Below are 20,910 nucleotides of genomic sequence, written 5' to 3' on the forward strand. Positions count from 1 at the left end.
CCCCCTTCTTCTGATGGTTTGGTGGTAGATTAGGTAGGGTTCTTGTGCGTGTGGTGGGTGGATTCCATTCCCCTGTGGTTAGATTTGTATATGTGATGCTTGTGTGTGCTATTTGTCCCTTCAGGCTTGTGTGGATTTCATTTCCCCTTTCTTCATTTCAGCATTCAGATGCATGTAAGAGAGGGTGTGGTGTGATGCTGGATCTGATGTATCTAATTTGTTTTAGCGTTTTTGATTTTGAAGTCTATATGGTGTCTCTCACATGCTAGATAGTTTATGGATTCTTTTTTTTTGTTTCTGCTTTCCTAGATTGCTACTGTTCATCTTTTCATACTTGTTGGTATGTTCTGGTTGTTTCATTCTAGGGTTTGATTCAATTTCTTTTTGTATTTTGTTGTATGATTTTATACTTGCTAACTATATGCAATCAATCCCCTGTTTTTAGCAGGTTGTTCTAGTATTTGGAGTTGCATTCATCAAGGCGGTTGTGTTTTCATGGCTTCAAAACCTTCTCCAGTTATCTTAATGTAGTTGTATCTTGTATTTTAAATAGCATTATTCTTATATATGTCTGCCCATATCTTCACTCAGTATTCATATTGGACTGCCATTCTTAATAGTGTGAACTTCTAGGAAAGGTTATGTGTATGCTTTTTACCATTTGTTTGAGTTAGAATGGTGTTTGCTTACTTTGTAGTTGATGATTTTGCAGGTGAAACTATGTCACCAAGTGTTGTTGGACTTCCCAGATGTTTTCATATTTTGTAGTGTATATCTTTGTTTTTTTTGTTATCATGTTGATGGTATTGATATTTAGTTTGCCTGTGAAATACTATTTGTGGTCATGCTACATCTTTTTATGTGCTACTTGCTTGGGTCACATAGTTGAACTTCTGGTTTTAATTATTGTTTGTTTATAATGAAATTTGGTTGAACTTCTGGTATGCACATTTTGTTTTACTGCTTTGTTATATATCGTTGAACTTCTGGACATTCATGTTATATGTAGTAGCCCCTCTGGTGTAGATTGTTTTTATATTTAGTTTGTAGATTTTTAGTTTGTTTATTGTGTTTACTGCTTTGTTAAGTATTGTTGAACTTCTTGGTATTGGACATTGTTGTCAAAGTAGAAGTCCCTTTGGTGTAGGATTGTGCATTAGAACTCAGCTGCCTTTTTACTTGCATTTTTGTAGTTGGTGATGAGTTGAATAGTTCTGAAAAAATGCATGCGATCAAGATGGAGCTTCAGAGGTTAATACTAATGCTCCAATATTTGATGCGGCTAAATCACCCATTATCCCTTTGACTGTGATTGCCGAGGTTGCTTCGAGCCTTGAGAATTTTTTCAAGCCTCGAGGATCTTGCTTCTGCAGCTCTTGCTTCACCTAGTATGTGAAACCCCTTTTCTTTTCATTTTAAAGTTTTGAGCCATGTTTTTTTAGCTTGTTCATGTCGGTTGTTTTTGTTTTTGTTCCTGACTTTTTTTTTGCTTCGATTTTTTGTGTTCTTTGCAGATGTGTCCACATAGGAGGAAGCTGTGAACACCATCAACGATGTTTTATCTGAGTTGGGTTTATCAGAAACCCCTGCTGCTGCTGAGGAGGGGGCTCCGTCAGTCAAAGGTTGTGATTCCGTTCCAGATCCTTTGTGCTCTCTTCAGATGTCAAAGATGCAGTCGCAGCCTCTTGATGGCACTGAACCTGTCACGCAACCCGAGGATATGCCTCTTCAGCTTCTCCTGGAGAACCAACGTAAGAGGAAGAAGCAAGAAGATTTTGACAAGAAGAGGGTGGCCCGCCTTGAGAAAGGTTCTGATGTTCCTGGATCTGTTCATGCGGCTGAGCTCACTGTTGAGGAAGACATGCCATGTGGCAGTGATGGCACGGTTGTCCCTGTTAAGAAGAAAATCAAGAAGACTGCTGCGAGGAAGCTAGTAGTTGGTGAAGTTACTCCTCGTAGGAGCCCACGTGTTTCAAGGCCTGCAGAAGTTGTTGAAGATGAAGGGCTAGGCCTTGGTGGTATGCCACACCGTAGTCCTCGTGTGCTTGCCACTGCCACGCCTACACCTTCTCCACTTGGTGCTGGTGCATCTGGTAAGGGGAAGAAATGCGGTGTGAAGCGCAAGGTTCCACCTACAAAGGTCAACAAGGGTGTGAAGAAGCATTCTCGTGTTAATCCAGAGGACAAGGATGATGCTGATTTCAATGCTGATGATGAGGACGACGAGGATGATGATGCTGCTGCTAATCAGGTATGAATGTCTCATGTTTACTGTTTTTTAGAGCATTTGTCGCTATTGCTGTAGTTTTATTGTTTTTAGCACTGCCTTGGCGTACATAGCTGACCTTCTGCTCCATATAGACGAATAAATTAGCCGATGTGCTTTGCTTTTATGGTATTACTGCCTTTGTGTACATAGTTGGACTTCTGGGTATATACATGAAGAAATTAGCTTAACTTGTTGGTATACATGTTTGATTACTGCCTTAGTGTACATGGTTGAACTTCTGCTTTTTAAATTTCCAACATTTTTGAAAGCATGTTAACTTGTGGTCATACATGGTTGTACTGCCTATGTAGACATAGTTGGACTTCTGAGATACATGTTTGATTACTGCCTTGGTATACATGGTTGAACTTCTGCTTTGTAAATTTCCAACAATTTGAAAGCATGTTAACTTCTGGTCATACATGGTTGTACTGCCTATGTAGACATAGTTGGACTTCTCAGATGTAGTGCGTATGTAGGCATTAGTGGAATTTTGGTGAAGCTTGTGTGTCTCATTGTTCTGCCTTTTTTCCTTATCAATGTATTTTTTTCAGTATCAGCTTGTGCAGCGGCCTGAGAGGAGGAAGAGAGGAGGCAAAGCGCCCGAAGAAGGTGGCCAAGGACGAGGTGAGGCGAAACGTTTTAACAAGACGGTTCGCTGCTCACTAGGAGAGGTCAAGACATGTGCGAAAATGCTACAAGCTAGGAACAACATGAGGGTTATCAAGGCTGGTTTTGGTTGTGTGTTTGACTTGAAGGTTGATTCCAACATTTCTCGTCCTTTGATGGGAAACATCTACACGAGGATCGACCCTTCAACCATGATTTTGGACATGGGTGAGGCGAACAAGGTTATACGTATTACAAGTGATGTATTCACCATCTCTTTGGGTTCCCTCAAGGTAATCGTACCCCCCTAGGCCCTCAAATGATGGTTTCGATGATGATGTTATGAGGTTGAAGGGCAAGCTTGGGTATGCTAGGAGTGATGACATCAAGACAAAGGATTTGCGGAATATCCTCGCTGAACTTGTGAAGGATGAGACGAAGGATGATCTTGCTCTGCAGGTGTTTTACCTCATTGTTTTCATGAAGGTGGTTATCCCTGGAACGTCTACACGAGTGTCCAGGGAGGCAGCAATGGCCGAGAACCTTGTGTTTGAGGGTATGGCAGACATGGACTACTGCCAGTTGGTTGTTGACGATATTCGGAGTGCTGTTGTTAGGTATCAGCAAGGTACTAGCAGAGGAAAGTTGTCACAGGTTGTGCCATCGCGCCGCTTCTTATGTATCTGGACTGCCTTATCATTGGCAAGACGCCTAATATTGACTTGAGGACCCCTCGCATCAATTTCATGGATCAGGCCAAGCTTCTTGAGCTTGCGCGGCTGACTTGGTCACGAAAGGTGATGATGACCCAGCCAACTGGGTGTTTGGGAGACTGCCTGTGAGTGTTTCTATGCATTATTCTTTCCTGTGTAGTTTAACTTGAACTTCTGGTATTGTCTTGTATATTTTTTTGTTTCCATGTTCCTTCATTTGTTTTCTGACGCGTTGACTTTTGTTTTTGTATGCAGTTGAAGACACAGGCTGAGGTTGTGTTCTTTAGGGTTATTGAACGTCCTATTCTAACTATGGCTCGTTCTACCGGCCTAGGGAGTGAAAGTTCCCCAAGATTTGAATTCTCCTGGGATGTTAATACCGGTGCCCCCCTGTAGATCCAGGAGGTTCTTCTGCCCGTGTGAGTGTTGCAGGTGGCGTTTCTTTCGAGAATTTGTTTGAATCTGCCAATGTTTCTCTGGTTAGGATTGACAGTCTTCTTGAAACTATTTGTGGGGAGTTGGCTCGTGTTCCTTCGACTGCTGAGTGTCTTAGTCGCGTTGATGGGATTCTTCCTCCTGGACATGGATTTGATGCTGAGTATTAGAAGGAGGTCTTATCTATTGCAGCTAGATTTCTTGAAGAGCTTCGTTAGAGCACTTCCCACCTCCGTACTAGCATTGGGCTGTTCAAGGAAATGCAGGATGCTCGTTGCAAGCCTTTTGAAGATGAGGCAAGTGTTGTTGTGAGACAGATTCAGAGGCAGGATTCTGTTCGTTCGGGTCGTGAAGGAGGCCACATGGAGCATACCAAAGAGGTTTGTTTATGTTGGCTTTTGATATTTCTTTGCACTAATGTTCAATGTTAGCTTTCAGTTATTACTGTTTGTAGTCATAGGCGACCGTTATTGATTTGATGTGTCGTAAACTGTTTCTTTTCAGCACTGGTGTTCCTAGGTGACCTTCTCTGTTTATAGAACCTGAACTTCAACTGCTACAGCACCTGAACTTCCATGACTTTGATGACTGGCCCTTTTTTATTCCCTTTTGTATCTTAGAGTAGTTTGATAGCTGACCTGCTATGTTTACTGTATTTGGACTTCCATTATGTGTCAGTTGTGATAGCTGACCTTCTCTGATTATGCAATCTGAACTTCTGCTGATTAGGTATTTGTTTTCTACATGATTTTTTTGTAGGCTATTGATGATGATGCTAGGGTTGAGGAGGATGTTTTACCTGTGCATGAGGCTGCCCCTGTGCATGAACCTGCTCCCGCTAGTGGCGTAATAGTTGATGAGGTTCATGGCAGTGAAAATAAGGTACCATTTTTCTTGTCCATTTGTCTTGTTGCCCCTGAGACGGACTTGCTGCCCCTGTGCATGAGGTTCAGTCAGCCCTTTGTAATGACTTTCTGTTTCTTTTTGCAGTAGCAGAATGATGATGTTAGTGTTCCTCCAGAGAAGGTTGTAGACATGTCAGTCTCAAACACCGGCTGCTCCGACGGGGTGGTCCTGACTGAACCTCAGTTGTCCATTGGCGCTGAGGTTTCTGATGCTGAGCAGGGCAAGAAAACTGGAGATATCATTTTGGAGAAAGATCATGTTGAGTCTATTGTTGAAACTGGTGGTAGTGCTGCTGCAAGCCAGGAGAAGTCTCCTGCAGCAGAGCCATCAGTTGATGTTGATGCTATACAAGCACAACCAAAAGTTTTTCTTGTTTCAGATTCTCCAGTTGCTCCAGCTACTGCTGGTGTCCTTCCTGACGACGCTGCAACGTCTACTGGAGACGACGATGAAGATACCGAAAGCGATAGCTATGGAGAGGAGGTTGATCATTCCAGTGCTGCCACTGGTCTAGGCAAGGATCCATGAAGATAGGAGCATGGTTCTCTCTACTTTCCCCATCCCCTTCCCTTTTTGTTGTTTGGTTTAGTCCATGATATCTCCTGTGAACTGCCTGTGTGGTCTAAGTTGAACTTCTGGTTTTGTTGTTTGTCGTGTGTGTTGTAAAGAATGTTAAGTGAACATGTTTTCTATGTGGGTGCAGGTTTGTAATGCATGGGTTGTGATGTCTATGATGCTGTGGTTCTATCTTTTCTGATGTAGCAGCTAAGATGTGCTTATGTTTTGAATGTTTGTGCTTGAATGTTGGTCTTAATTGAAACTGTCGTGAATCTATGTGCTTTGAGTGTTGCTCTTAATTGCTATTTCTTTTTGGTGAGTAGATAGCAACCTTGCTGTCGTCCGAAAAAAGGTTGATGACTTTTATTACAGTGTAACTAGGCTTAGGAATGATCGTTCCAAGAGGTGAGTGCAGCTGCTCAATATTTACATCATCCATGTACCCCCAGTGAACTGCCTGTGGTTTCATACCTGAACTTCTCAACTCTATGTACCTAAACTTCTTATTTTTACTTCTCTGGTGCTGGACTTCTGGCCTCTTTTGTACTGTACTGCCTGTTGTGATCTAGCTGAACTTCTGTGCTAACATGTGTTATGAACTTCCTCAGTTCCTGCTGCTGAACTTGTTTTACTTTATATTCGCTTGTTTTAGAGAAATGATTATGTTCCAAAACAAGGAGTGTGAAGTTTCTGTCGAATAAGTTGCAATATCTTTTGGTCGTCGTGGAATGCTTCGATCTAATGTGGCTGAGTGTGCACTCTACTGTCTACGTGCGAAGTACCAGGGATCGGGTAAACTCATCCTGTCGTATTGGGTTTGTGTAAGTCAACCATACATTGATTTCTTTTCTGTTTTGTTCCTTACCATTTTAGTTAAAACTTGTTTCTCTCATTTTTGTATTTTTTCATATGTTGGTGTTGTCTACATTATTTTAGGACAAGATTTTTAGAGGTTAATTTGATTCCCATGTGAGGAAGTACTTCATGGCGAGTGGTCCAGATAGCATGGATGCACATGATTCGGTATGCAATATCTTGTTCTTTGCCTCTGTATTAGTTTTGCAGTGCGATCCACTGTGTTAATATTTGTTTTATTTTTCTTTGTACCGTTTTGATATTAATTCTCAGTTTTTAATGATTCGTGTGTTTATGATGCTTCAGGTTGTTTTCCCCACTTTTGACCCGCCTGAGATTCCTGCTTCCATGGGTGGTGTTGGTCATTGGGTTTCAATATTTCTTGACCTGAAGAATTCAAGGTTCCAGCTTCTCGACTCCTATTATGGACCAGGAGATGAATGTGCGGTACGCCTGTTTCGGCGGATGACCGACAACATCAAGAGGCTTTGGAAGGATGCCAGCAATGACAGGGAGACACCCTTCAGTCCTCTTACCATCGACATTTTCCCTCTGGATTGGATTGATGTCCCCCAGCAGCAAAACAAGTATGAGTTCCACTTTTTCTCTTTATCACATCTGTTTAACTGTAGTTGTACTTAAGCTGCGACGTGTTTAATTCGTTGGCTTTCTTTTTCTGTTCTAACACTATTCTTTTACTGCGTTTGATGGCAGTATCGACTGCGGATTCTTCGTGCTTACGAATGTTAATTCGTATCATGACGGGGTTCTTGCAAATTATTCTCATGAGAATATCGCGGATATCAAGAAGACGTGGTTGTACTCAATCGCTTCTTCTAACCTGTTTGAGACAGACTTCCAAGGTCTGTTTGGCTACTACACATGTAAGTATTTGGAACTTGGACTGCTTACCTGCACTGCATCTTTTATTCTACCTGAACTTCATATTTTTCTCTGAACTTGGACTTCTGCTTGAGATCTGGCTGGGCTGCTGGTTTCGGAAGGAGAGGAGCATTTTCTTTGTACATGAACTTCATTTCTATCTTTTTAATTTTGCTTGTGTGTTTTGTTTCAGTAATCTTTGCCCTTCCATTGCTTAAATGGACATGAGCATTTTCTTTTCTAATTGAACTTCAGAGATGATGCCTTTCTATGGTTTTGTTAGCTGTAGTTGAATGATTTCAAGTTCATCGGTTTATCTTGAACTGTGCCTTTGGTTGTGCCTGAACTTCATTTAGTTTTTTACTGCAACTAATTTTTTCAGGTCAGCTTGAGTAGTAACCATGTCATCTTTATTAGTTGGACTGCACATTGTGATGTTCCTGAACTTCAGTTGTATTTAATGGTGATGTTTAGTCTTCCCTTTTTCTTTGACAGTGGATCCGTTGGAGTTGACCGATTACCACTACTCATTCCTCAGGTCACAGGAATACCAGCCTAGGGAGGAACTGATGAGTACAGCTCTGATAGAAGATGATAAACCTCGGACCCTTATACCTTCCAAGTTGGGGAAGCAGGCTGCTGGTATCCGTGGTACTCCAAAAACCCCTTGCTCCAGGAAGGCTGATGCAGTCGAAGCAGCCGAAGCAGAAGTGATTTCGTCCGATGATGATTTTGGGAAGATTTCTTACCGGAAGAATGTTAAATGTGCTGCTGGTACTATTGCTGGTAGAGGTGGGAAGAATGTCGTCATCACCAGGAGGAAACCGGCAGTTGAGTCTGGGAACATAACTTCCTCCAAGAGAGCATTAAGATTGCCTTTGAAGTGGCGTTCTCCTGTCGCTCCCCTGAAAAATACAGTTACCCTCATCTATCCGAGGCCCGGAAGTTGAAACAGTATGTGCTGAGTGAAGACGGTCTGGAGAAGTATTCTGAGTGAGTTTTCTTCTTCTTAACTTTGTTGCTACCAGAGATGCTACTCTGTGTCTAAAACTTCTGTTGTTGTAGTATGTGGGCTTCTGTTCATTTCTCCCTTGCCTTGGAGTTATAGTGCCTGAACTTCTGTTGTTGTATTGTCTGAACTGTCGTTGTTGTAGTATCTGAACTTATGTTTTATGTCTCCTCTTGCCTTTTGAGTTATAGTATCTGAACTTCTGTTTTGTTGTTGTATCTGAACTTCTAATATATTTTTACCATCCTTTTGTATTCTGCAGGACAAGCTACTGCATGTTTACCATCCCTACGAATGTGATTGACCTCACAGGACATGTCCTTTATACGCTTTTCGGTGAAGGGCAGCAGATGGAAGGAGACATAATGGATTATCTCATAAATTTGTGGAAGGATAAGCCGGAGACCTCTGAGATATTCACTAGTGCTGACAGGGTTGTACTTAGTCCCTACTTCATACAGGTTTTAGTTCTTTGCGCCCCTATCTCCTTTTTTTGCCTTAGTTTTGTTGTAGTGGGATTTGGGAGGTATTTTAATTGTGTTTTGGTGAATGCACAGTACTGCCTGGAGTATGATTTATACGCTGCAACAGTTCCAAAGTTTGACGTAAAAAATTTGCTGGTCTCCTCCCAATGTTTGTTCACAAGGAAGAAGACCTTCTTAACGCAAAGCTGATTAGGTTTTCATAACTCTTTCTTTTTTTAATTTCATGTGCATCCTTTTGCTGAGTTTGTCAAGAAGTTTTTGTTCATGCCGGTTCTTCAGTACATATGCTTTTATAGTTTGTGTTCACCGGTCATTTCATTCTTGGCAGGTTTTCTTGATTCTATTCAAGCCAATTGGCACAATGGCGCACTACAGTGCGTACGTGGTGAATAGATATCGGGGGAGCATTGACATCCTTGATTCACTTCCTTACGCTAATATGGAAACGTCGCGGACGAGTTTCCATAGGGACTGTCAAAATATCGTGAGTGTTTCTTAGCCTGAACCTCCTTTCACATTCTCTTGTTTGACACGAAGTTTATTATGCCTTGTGTTGACAAAATATGTTGTTGTCTCTATTTTGGTAATACTGCCTGAACTTAGTATCATTTGGAAGTTGAACTTCTGCTATTTGTTTAGGTGGATCTTATGCAAGTGTCGCTTTTTATGTACCTGAACTTAACTATTTTGGTTAACATGTTTTTGACTTCATCTAACTTTGTTATTTCTAGCAGATGAAGAGATTTGCTGGGTTGCTCGAGGAGGTCTACGGCAAGGCTGCGTACAAAGCGAGCAAGCAGCCTAACTAGGTGACTATTGCAAAGAGGCCGACCTTTATCGATGTTCCGAAGTAGAAGAATAATGATTGTGGTTTCTTTGCCGTGAAGTTCTGCTCTTCATATGATGGCGATGAGATTGTTGAAGATTTTGGTGATGTGGAAGTATGTTCTGTCTTTGTTCTTGTCTCATCATCCTTTGATTTTTCTTGTGTGTTTTTGCTGAGACGCTCCTGCTGTGGTTTTAGATATCCGTTACTAAACCATCATTTCACCTTTCTTTGTTTGCAGGTTGCTGCAGATGACTGGAAGGCTGAGTTCATGCACACTCTGATTTTTAGCGAGAAGAATGAAGTCATGCGTTCAGAGCTCCCTACAGAGATCCAGTCCTTTGGCCCGTGAATTCGAAGCATTAGTTTCATTGTAGATTTGATTTCATACAGATTTTTAGGTTTGATAATGACTGGAACAATTCCGTAAAGATTTGGTTGTAACTTGTAAGAATGTTTTAGTGATTATGTGTATCTATAGGTGCAGCACTATTACTTACTATATTGTGGACAAATGTATTTGGTGTGAAGAATGATTTGGCTTTGTGAATTTCAATGTACTACGTCGTTTTTCAGTATCCATGTGTTGAATGTTTTTGCCCCAACAGATGTACCTGAACTTCTCCCTCGGATTTGGTTGAACTGCTTGATTTTTTTGTTTATTTTTGGGCCCCAACATATGATCGTAGACTTGAACTTCTGCTTTGAGATGTGGTTGTGCTGCTGGTTTCAGATGGAGAGGATATTCTGTGTTGTGTAATGTATTGGTAATTTTCAACCCAACCAATATGTATGCTTTTGCATAGAATCTATATTTGTTTTTTTGTGTTTTTTCAAGTGCGAATGTATTTCAGCTGTAACTTTGTGCAGAAATATTGTTGACGTTTCTTTATCTTTTGTCGGCATTGTACATGAACTTCTGCACGTATCCAAGCAGAACTTCACATTTGAACGCGTTGTCTTAGGCTTGCTAACCTTAGTTTATGCGGTGAAACTTTATTTTTTAAGCATATTTTTTTCCTACATCGATTTTATATACCAGAACTTCTTCTGTAAACTGACCTGAACTTCAAGACTGTATGATTATTTGCTGGTTGCTCTTTTATGGAATACAACACGAGCACCTCCTGCCTATAATATACCAGAACTTCCACTGTAATATTACTTGAACTTCACAATGTATGTTTTCATTTTTTGTTCTTGCTTGCACTCTGCATGGAATACATGACCAGCACAACACTTCCTCTCATAATATACCAGGACTTCTGCAGTAAGCTTACTTGAACTTCACAATGTATGTTTTTTCATGTTTGTTCTTGCTTGCACTTTCATGCTAATACATCACCAGGCACATACACTTCCTCTCATAATATACCAGGACTTCTGTGGTAATATTACTTGAACTTCAAAGTGTATATTCTTCAATTTATTACTGCTTGCACTTTCATGCGATACATCACCAGCACATCACTTCCTCTCATAACATACCAGGACTTCTGCAGTAATATTACTAGAACTTCACAGTGTATATTACCATGGGATGACATAATGTTCTGCACATTGACATGACATAAGTTTGCATTGTGTTAATTGACCTATTCTAACTGTTCATCAGCCTTGCGCTCCTCCTAGGCTTTGGTGGTAGAGGTTTTTGCTTGACATGTACCTCTTCCTCTTCATCGTCCTCTTCCTCTTCATTGTCGTCTTCCTCTTCCTCTTCGTCGTCCTCTTCCTCTTCGTCTTCCTCTTCTTCGACGGTGTCTTCATCTTCATCTTCCTCTTCATCTTCCACCACTTTCTTGTTGATGGCTCTAGGTTTTGCTTTATGTTTCTTCTCTGTCTTTTTGCTTGTCTTTTCAGCATCTGCGCGCTTCAGGTATGTTCTTACATTATGTGGTTCATACTCCTTGCATATGCTACAAAGGCTGTTGCTTGCTTTCTTTGGATGTGGTCCCTTCTTTTGTTCCATAACTTTGGGCCGCTGTTTTTGAGATTTGGGTTTCTTGACCTCCTCAGCATTGTTTCTTTCCAAGAGTGTTGGACAGTTCAGCTTGTTGTGTCCCGCAACCTGGTTGCACACACTACATTTCCTGTGTCCAAGTGGCACTCCGTTCTCATCGAGCATGACGACTCTTCCTGCAGGTGGTGCCTTTATTTGAGCTCTCTTGTCACTTTTCTTTGTTGCAGTAATTTTCTTCCTACCCTTTATTTCAGAATACAGCGGCAATTTCATCGTCTCTTGTTGTCGCTGCTCCATTGATTGGCCATCACCCTGATTGCATTGGTTGGCTTCATCGGCGGTGTTGAGCATTTCAGCTGCATAATAATGAAGGTCATCTTCAATTTCAGCATCCTCTTTAGCCATCCTTTCGTCAGCATCCGCTTGATTTGCTGAATGTATTGCATCAAGCTCTTCCACGAGCCTCTTGAGAACATAGTAGGCTCTGTCATATTGCTGGTCACATCTCATCGCTTTCTTATTAACCATCAAATTCAGCTGCAGCAAGATGTCTTGCTTTGATAGCCTTGAGCTGTCATCCGATGCGGTTGTGTTGTAGTCCCTTGTATCAAAGGTTGGTTGTGATTTTGCAGTCTTCGTGTACCATTTGAGGATATACTTGTTTGGAAATTTGTCAGGCTTGAGGTAGTCCAGTATGTTCATGATGTGAAGGCAGAACAGGCCTACATTTTGTGATGAATGCAGAATACATAGTTTGTGAGCCAGAAATGAGTTTCATAAATTTTGATATGATACTACTAGTCTAGCTATTTAATAAGTTTGTTTTTTTGCTCACTTGTGTGTCCAGAGCTTGCATCCACACTCGTATATTTCATTCTATGGGTCAGCTACAACCTGGAATTCATGCTTTGACCAGGAAAATATTTCTTCATCATCATGGTCAGGCTTGTTGTGATAGTACACAAGGTACTTAGTGGGCTCTGTTATACTCTTTGCGCAAAATACCGTGGCCTTTCTCATCCTATTCCTCATCTCGGTGTACACGGCTCTCGTGTACTTGATAGACATGTCTTCCTCGTAGCCGTAAGTTGTTTTTGTCACAGGATTGGTCTGCACATGTCAAAAGGTGAGATATTAGTCGAAGCAGAGTCATGGGTTTCATTTTTTAAAATTCAAAGTGCACATGTTGAAGGTAAACAGAACATGATGGGGGTGTTTTGTACTTGTCATCATACCATGTTGGTCATTGTTTGCTTGTTCTCCTTCTGCATTCGAGTTTGTATGCAAGCATTGACCCGCCTAGCAAACTTGTGTAGGTTCTGGGTCCCCTTGACAAACCCTTTCTTTAGCACGTGGTTCATGCTCTCGCTTCGTTGTGTGGAAGTCATTCTAGCACAGAAAATGTTCTTATAATATGCTGAAATCCACATCTTCCTATCACTCCAGAGCTGCATCATCATCTGGTCGTTCTCCAGGTTGTAGTTGTGCACGAGTTGAGCCCAGGCATCTTCAAACTTCGTTGGCATCAGCGGCCAGTTTAATATAGCTGTGAACTCCTCTTTGAATGTTTTATACTTTTTGTACAGCAACGCGAGGTATTCCATGTACTTCTTCATGATGTGTCAATGGCATAGCTTGTGGACGTTGTTTGGAAATGATTGTGGTATCGCTTTCGGCATCGATGGGCATTGGTCTGCATGAATTAAAAAAATTAAACGTGATTCTTTTCTGTACTAATGGTGAACTTATGTTGTACAAGTACTTGAACTTCATATCTAGCAGTATGGTATCTAAGAATGTCACATGTATTTTTTCTTTACAGCAGTGTTGCTGAACTTCTGTGGTAGCAGTGCTTGAACTTCATAGTTAGTAGTAGGACAAACTAGTAGTGTCACACTCAAAAATTTTCTTAAAGCATTGTTGTTGAACTTCTGTGGTAGCAGTGCTTGAACTTCACATAAATAACTATATTTTTCTGAACATGCTACATATATTTATCTTACAGCTTTGTCCTTGAACTTCTATGCTTCATGTATTTGAACTTAACATTCATAACTAATTTTTTTCTAAACATGTGACAGATAATTTTGCTTTCTTGTACTGCTAGTTGGACTTCTGTGCTAACAGTGGTTGAACTTCATTCTTTACATTATTTTCAAACAAAACCAATGTACCCAACACAGACCCATAGACTGAAAAGATGATGAAACTTGAAGAGGTTTTTTTTAACTCACCTGTTAGAATGCAAGTTGGGTGCTTGTTGTTCATGCACCGTACAAATGTATCGAACAGCCACTTGAATGACTTTGCATATTCGTCTCTTATTAGGGCAACAGCAAATATCGTTGACTGCAAGTGATGGTTTGTTCCAACAAACACTCCCAGAGGCATGTGAAATATGTTGGTCTTGTAAGTTGTGTCAAATGTTATGCGATCGCCAAAGTCTTTATAGGCTCCTCGGCAGCTTGCATTGGACCAGAAAATGTTTTTAATTGACTTGTCCTTGTCCACTTGGATGTCATAGAAAAACTCATCATTTATTGCCTTCATGTCTTTGAAGAATGAAACAAGTTTCAATGAATCATCCAAATCATCTTTTCTTGCATTCATGGCTTTCCTGCAAATCACATGCAAACATGCATCTGTTTATTTTTTGCTAGCAAAGGGTTGTGAGCTAGGATGCTATTTTACATTGCAGTATGTGGGTGTTTGAATACTTAGTGGTTTAGTAGGTCTCGTCCGATTATGCTTAGGAAGTAGCTTTCATCTTCATTTTCAGATAGCATGGACATGATTGTTGTGTGCTTGACATTATGGTACTGCAGGAGCTTTACGTACTCCAAAATAGTGGGGTCATACTTCTTGTGTGAGTGCAAAAATACCAGCATGTCATCAGTTTCTATGAGCTGGTGATTATGATTGTACTCAATGTCCACTGCCACGCATGTGTCATCCTCCTGCACCTTCACACTCATTCTTGCATTGCAGCCCGTCCTCTGTGATGTTTTGTTTCGCTTCCTGTTGGCCTCTGAAACAGAAGATGTGTGTATCCCTTGGAAGGCGCAAACAAAATACTTGTGGTTGTCATTTCCCCCCGTCTTCTTGATTCCAAAACCAGCGTGTCTGGCATATCTGTTATAAAATTCCCTTGCTTTCTCTACATCTTTGAATTGCATCTTTAGTCTTGGTATTAGATATTCCGGTAGATCCGGCGTCTGCAGAAAAAGAAAAAAATAATCCAAACAGCACGTTAAAATGCAGTTTATGAACTTGTTATCCTGGAGGGAGTAGAAAATTTGCATATAGTACAAGATGCGTATATAAATATTTTTTTCTTTCACTTACGTGCGTGTATGATCGCAACTCCGCCGGTGTCGGCTACTGTCCCTCTGGGATGGGGCATGGCGGAGTAATCATAGCAGGATGCAGCAGTGGATCACGAGGAGGAAGGAGGGCTGAAGATGGTCTCTCTCTTGTTTGCGTCATTTTTGCTTGAGGTGGTTGTAGAGGTATTGCGATCCTGGCCTTGGTTTGCTCTTTTGTTTTGTGAAGCAATCCATCTACCTTATGCCCCGTATAATTCTGACTTGTAGCAGCAGCAGCAGGATCCAAAGGTGGTAGTGTGCATAGCACTCTCCTCCGTGTGTGTGTTGTTGTTGTATTTGTCCTGGGATCCGGTTTAGTTGCTTCGCTTTGGCATTGATGAGGCATGCCAGGATAACCTCCAGAGTTACACGCAGGACTCGAGCTAACCCCCTCCTCCATCGGCGTGCTTGGGAGTCTGCTGGTGGATACAAAGAATCCGCGGGGGATTTCCGGCGTCACCCAATTAGGTGGAGGCGCAAACTTGTGCGGATAGGGCTGTGACCCAGCATCTTGGAAGTATCTGTGTGTTTCGGATGTCATCCATTTTTGGTCTGGAGCAGGTTGGTAATGTTGTTGGTGTGTTTGAGGTGTGACCCATTGAGGGGGTGGTGCAACGCGTACAGGCTTTGGATTGTGTACTTGCTGCTGGGAACTTCTAAGCTTCTTCATGCATCCCTCGTATTGTTGACATAAAAGAAAAAAAATGTCTATTAGCACACAAGTTATATCTGCCTATACCTTTGTAACTGAACTTAGCATTATTCACATCCTGAACTTCTCATATAAAAGTGGTGAGAGCCATCACACTATGCACTGAGCTGGGCATCTGCCAATACTTTTGTACCTGAACTGAGCACCCTTCACAGAATGAACTTCACATCCTGTTTAATTCTACAATATTTGATTACTTATATGTACCTGAACTTCTTGTTTTGCAAAGGGGAAATACTGTCTACAGTTAAAAAACATGAACCTTCATGAGTTTGAATGGTTGGACTGCTAGTGCATACCAACCTGAACTTCATGTCATATCACATGCATGTTTTATTTTCCTTTTATTTTTTTTGCATAGAACCAGATACATACCAACCTGAACTCTAGCACACTTACTAGTTGAACTTCACATGGCTTTCCCACATGTGAATGTGAATGCAGGCAGATTTTATAGTGTTTGTAGCCTGGACTGAGGCTCACACACCACCTGAACTTCACATGGCTGTAAGAAGGCAGATTTTAAAAAAGCTTGTGTAGCCTGGACTGATGCTCACACACCACATGAACTTCACATAGCTGTAAGCAAATAACAAACCAAAGGAAGGAAGAAGTTCAACCATACCCTGGCTAGAAGTTCGGCCAACCTTTTTCCAGCAGCTGATAGGCCACCTTGAAAACAATTCGTTGTGGAGGTAGGAGAGGAATTCCATGGCAATCCATGTCTTGCAGGGGGCGCGAAGTTCATCTACACGAAGCAAGAAGGTCAGAGAAGGCAAGATTAAAGAAGAAGGCAAAATTGGGTGGAAGTTCATGTACTTTTGCCGCTGAATTTGAGGGCGCAGCCGATGCCGCCTCCACGGAGGAGTTGCTCCGTTGGTCGTGTCGCTGGTTGTAGCTTGCGTTGGGGCCGTCATCTAGTCTGCCAAGGCTTCGGGCGGTGACGATGAGACGAGGATGCGGCTTCCTGAAGTCCATGGCAGCTTCGCCGCGTCCAGGCGACGCGGGCTCCCTCGCACCGGCGTCCACCGTCGCTCGCTCGCCCGCGCTGGTGGTCGGCCAGGAGCTGGAGACGGAAGGGAGGCAGTGGATCCGGCCGGCCAGGAGCTGGGGAAGGAGGGGAGGCGGCGGATCCGTCCGGCCAGGAGCTAGGGAAGGAAGGGAGGCGGCGGATCCGGCGAAGATCGACGGCGAGGAGGGGGAGGTCGGGGGATCGAGGGGAGGAGGGGGGCTAGGGCGGCTCGGGATCGGGATCACGTGGATCCTATCAGGCCGGTGGCAGTTCGGCAGTTCGGGAGGGCCCTGTCGGGCCCTATATAGGGGCTGTTGTGATCCAAATAACTATTCTAATCCTGGGATTAGAATAGTGCTGCCCCCTCACTCCTCTGTTTTTTGGCTGGCCGGCGTGTGGGAGGTGTGTGCTGCTCTGCTCTCACCTCCTATGCACATGAGGTGTTCGATGAAATGCCCGAGCCACACTTAAGCTTTCTCCTCTCCAAGTTTGACCTCCAACCTCCATTTTCCCCAAGATTTGTCTACGTTGGTGGTCCGTCGCGTCCCTGTCCTCACCGCCGTCGATCGCCCGCGCCGATCTCGTCGCAACACCACCATGGTGAGCCTCTTATTCTTATCTTCTTTTTAAAACAAAAAAAATTCTTACTTGTATGATTTAGATAGATACTTGTATAAATCTCTTGATTTTATTATTGTTTGTTATTATATAGTGCCATGGTTTTGGTATCCGCCCCCATCGGCCCTCGTCCGGTCTATGATTCGGATGTGGTATATTATCTTTTATAACTATTTGTTTCATTTAGTGTTTATGATAATTATTCCGACCAACATGACATAGATGTTTTTATCAAGGAGGTATGTGAACCTAAAATTCCAACCGACGCTCTTGTCGAGAGGTTAAATTTAGTTGAAAAAGAAAACGAGTATTTGAAAGAAAAATTAAAAATAATTAAGGAGGAGAAGATGAAATTGGAGTTGCATGTTGCCAATGTCGTCGATGATCACAAGATCAAGATGGATGCAATGCGCTTGAAGATTAGAAAGATTAGAAAATATGCCATTGATAATGAGACTTGATATCATTATATTGTTGGGTCAATTGTTACCTTATTTGTCATTATGATCGCATTTGTTGCTGCATTTAAATGTTTTACATAGTTGTATGTTAGTTTCAATTTATGTTTAATTGGATGCTATGAGAACTATGTATGAACTTTATGTATATATTTTTTCAGTAATAACATTTGGTCACTACTATACTTTGGTTTTAATGTGATAATGAACTTGTATTAATTTGGTCACTTCTCTATTCATTATGTTCTATAATGGTTTTTGATACACTTAATTATATAATACACACATATGAACCAACAATGGATGTACGGTAACCAACGCACCTCCGAGTATATTGAGGGCCTGCATAAATTTCTCGAAGTGGGTGAGGCAAACAAGCAGAATGGTTTTATGTATTGTTCATGTACTATCTGTGGGAATGGGAAGGATCACTCTTCCTTGAAAACCCTCCACATCCACCTTCTTGAGAAGGGTTTCATGCCAATCTTTGGACCAAAGCATGGAGAAAAAGGGGTTATGATGGAAGACAACAAAGAAGAAGAGGATGATGACAACTATCCCCCTGAATACGGTGATACTGCAATGGGGGAAGCTGAAGATGAAGAGGAACCAGATGATGTGCCCGATGATAATCTTCGTCGGGTCATTGTTGATGCCCAAAGAGAATGTCAAAGTGAAAGGGAGAAGTTGAAGTTCGATCGCATGTTAGAGGATCACAAAAAAGGGTTTGTAACCAAATTGCGAAGATCACAACACAAAGCTCGGTACCACACTGGAAAGTAATGAAGAAGAAGTTTCCAAAGCATAACGAATTGCTCGATAGTACGTACGAAGCAAAGAAGGTTCTATGCCCATATGGTTTTTATAAGCAGTTCTATAAGCCCATAATGTATCATCAAGTTTCTTAGACCAGTCTTTCGAGATCTATTGACGGTCTTTTGCAAGATTAGTTTTATCTATCTATTGCTCAATTCAACTTGACCACTAGATTGACGATGGTAAGGAGATGCATTTGTATAGTTGACATCATATTTAGCAAATAGTTTTCGGAAAACACCATGAATAAAATGTGAACCACCATCAGTTATTAAATATTTAGGGACTCCGAATCTTGGAAAAATAACTTCTTTAAGCATTTTAATAGAAGTGTTATGATCAGCACTACTAGTTGGAATAAATTCTATCCACTTAGTAACGTAATCAACAACAACTAAAATATGTGTATACTCATTGGAGGAAGAAAAATGTCCCATATAATTAAATCCCTAAACATCAAATAGTTCAATAACAAGTGAATATTTCATAGGCATTTCCGGACATCTACCAATATTTCCAATTCTTTGACATTCATCACAAGGTAAGACAAACTTACGAGCATCCTCAAAAAGAGTAGGCCAATAAAAACCTAATTATAGTGCCTTATGTGCGGTTCTATCTTCAGCATGGTGTCCTCCGTAAGCATCAGAATGACACTTCCGTAGAATTTGTTCATGTTCATGCTTAGGTATACAACGTCTAATATTACTATCCACTCCTTTTTATGTACGCGGACTACTACACCTATGCCGTGGACATGCTCCATGACCCGCGTGCTACGGCTTCACCGTGGTCGTCACGGCGTGTTGCGGCGCCGGCTCCCCCCGTACAACTATCAGTTCGATGCTTGGTGCGGGATGAAGGGTGCGACCGCGTGCGCCGACCCGTGGAGGCACGAGTCATGGGACGACGTGCACCCGACGGAAGCAGTGAACAAGCTCGTTGTTGATGGGTGGCTCAGGGGACCATACTGCCACCCTCCCATCACGAAGTAATATACCACCGATGGCTCGGGTAATGGCTAGCCACCCATGCATTGAGCACAGACACATACATCTTGCGATGGTAGTGGGACAGACGCGTGTGTTGTAGGAGGAAATGAAGATGTGGGGAAAACCTCATGTTTAGTACGTAGTTTTAGGCTTCCGATCACCGCCATTAGCCAACACCTTTGCGGCCTTTACCTTTCGATATTGCACTCTTATGTGTAGGTGTATCGATGTGTAGGTGTAGCTTTACCTTTAGGCTGTACCAGTGTCCGTTTTTCATCAAATGGTTTTGCTGAAAATTTCATTGACTACAACCTACAACATTTTCATACCCACCCATGCATCATAGTTTGATCATTCCGAAATTTGAATCATCATTATCTCTTGAACCGATGATTGGATTTATGACCCGTTTGTAAAAAATCCATGCCACCTCACCATACAACTATGAATGGGATAACACCCACTTCAATATGCAATCATGCATGAAAAAAGACCACCACACCATTCAACCATGCATGCATGAAAAATGTACACATATCCAATAAATAATATTGCAACTATACATAAATATAATAAGTCACGTGTACTTTTAGTTTTGGTTCTCGTGTTATCAATCTAATTTTTCACCAACCAATTCTCGTAGCAACACGCGGGGTATTCTCTAACTTTCCACAATATTTCAGACGGATATCGCCTATAAAAAAAGCCTATCTTTGTCCATATCTCTCTTACAGAATTATCTATCTATGCCAATTCTTCTCTTCTCTAGAAACCTTCTAGCAGCAGGGGAAAGTCTATATCGTCGAAGGCATGCAATTTTGATGTTTTTGTGCTACTTATACATGTCCTTAGCAATGGTGTCTTAACATGTTTAATCATGTTTTTGAAACTATTTTATTTTTCTTTAGACATGTTTCTCACATACTCCATCATGTTTGACAAAAGTATAAGCACATAGAGATTTCACTATTTTAATTAACTTTTCAAAGACGGTTCGATATTTCTCACACAAAAGAAGTTTGGAATAGCTTTGAACAATACGAGGAAATCAGAATGACTCCAAGGTGGTGAAATTTACGCGGAACTTACCATAATTTTAGGCGCTTAACTATTTTACATGAGTTTCATCATCTTTCTGTTGATATCATTAATGTTTCAAAAAGAAAGGAACGAAAGTATAGCTAGGAACGGAAGTATAGCTAGGAACGCGTATTCCGGCTGTGCTATTCCACATCCACCCGTATGCAACTATGCTGCCGTTGCATGAGCTGAAATTGTGCTATCCCACGAGCTCCCACAACGGCCTAATCTAATTAACCTGAAACTGAGCCAAGACGTGGACATGCTCACACATGCACACGTTCAGTTCGACAGTTAAATAGGTGCTATCATACTTTCAGAAAATTCAGTTTGTCGGTATTGTCAAACTT

The sequence above is a fragment of the Triticum aestivum genome, chromosome 7A (genome assembly GCF_018294505.1).
Source record: "Triticum aestivum cultivar Chinese Spring chromosome 7A, IWGSC CS RefSeq v2.1, whole genome shotgun sequence".
Taxonomy (NCBI): Eukaryota; Viridiplantae; Streptophyta; class Magnoliopsida; order Poales; family Poaceae; genus Triticum; species Triticum aestivum.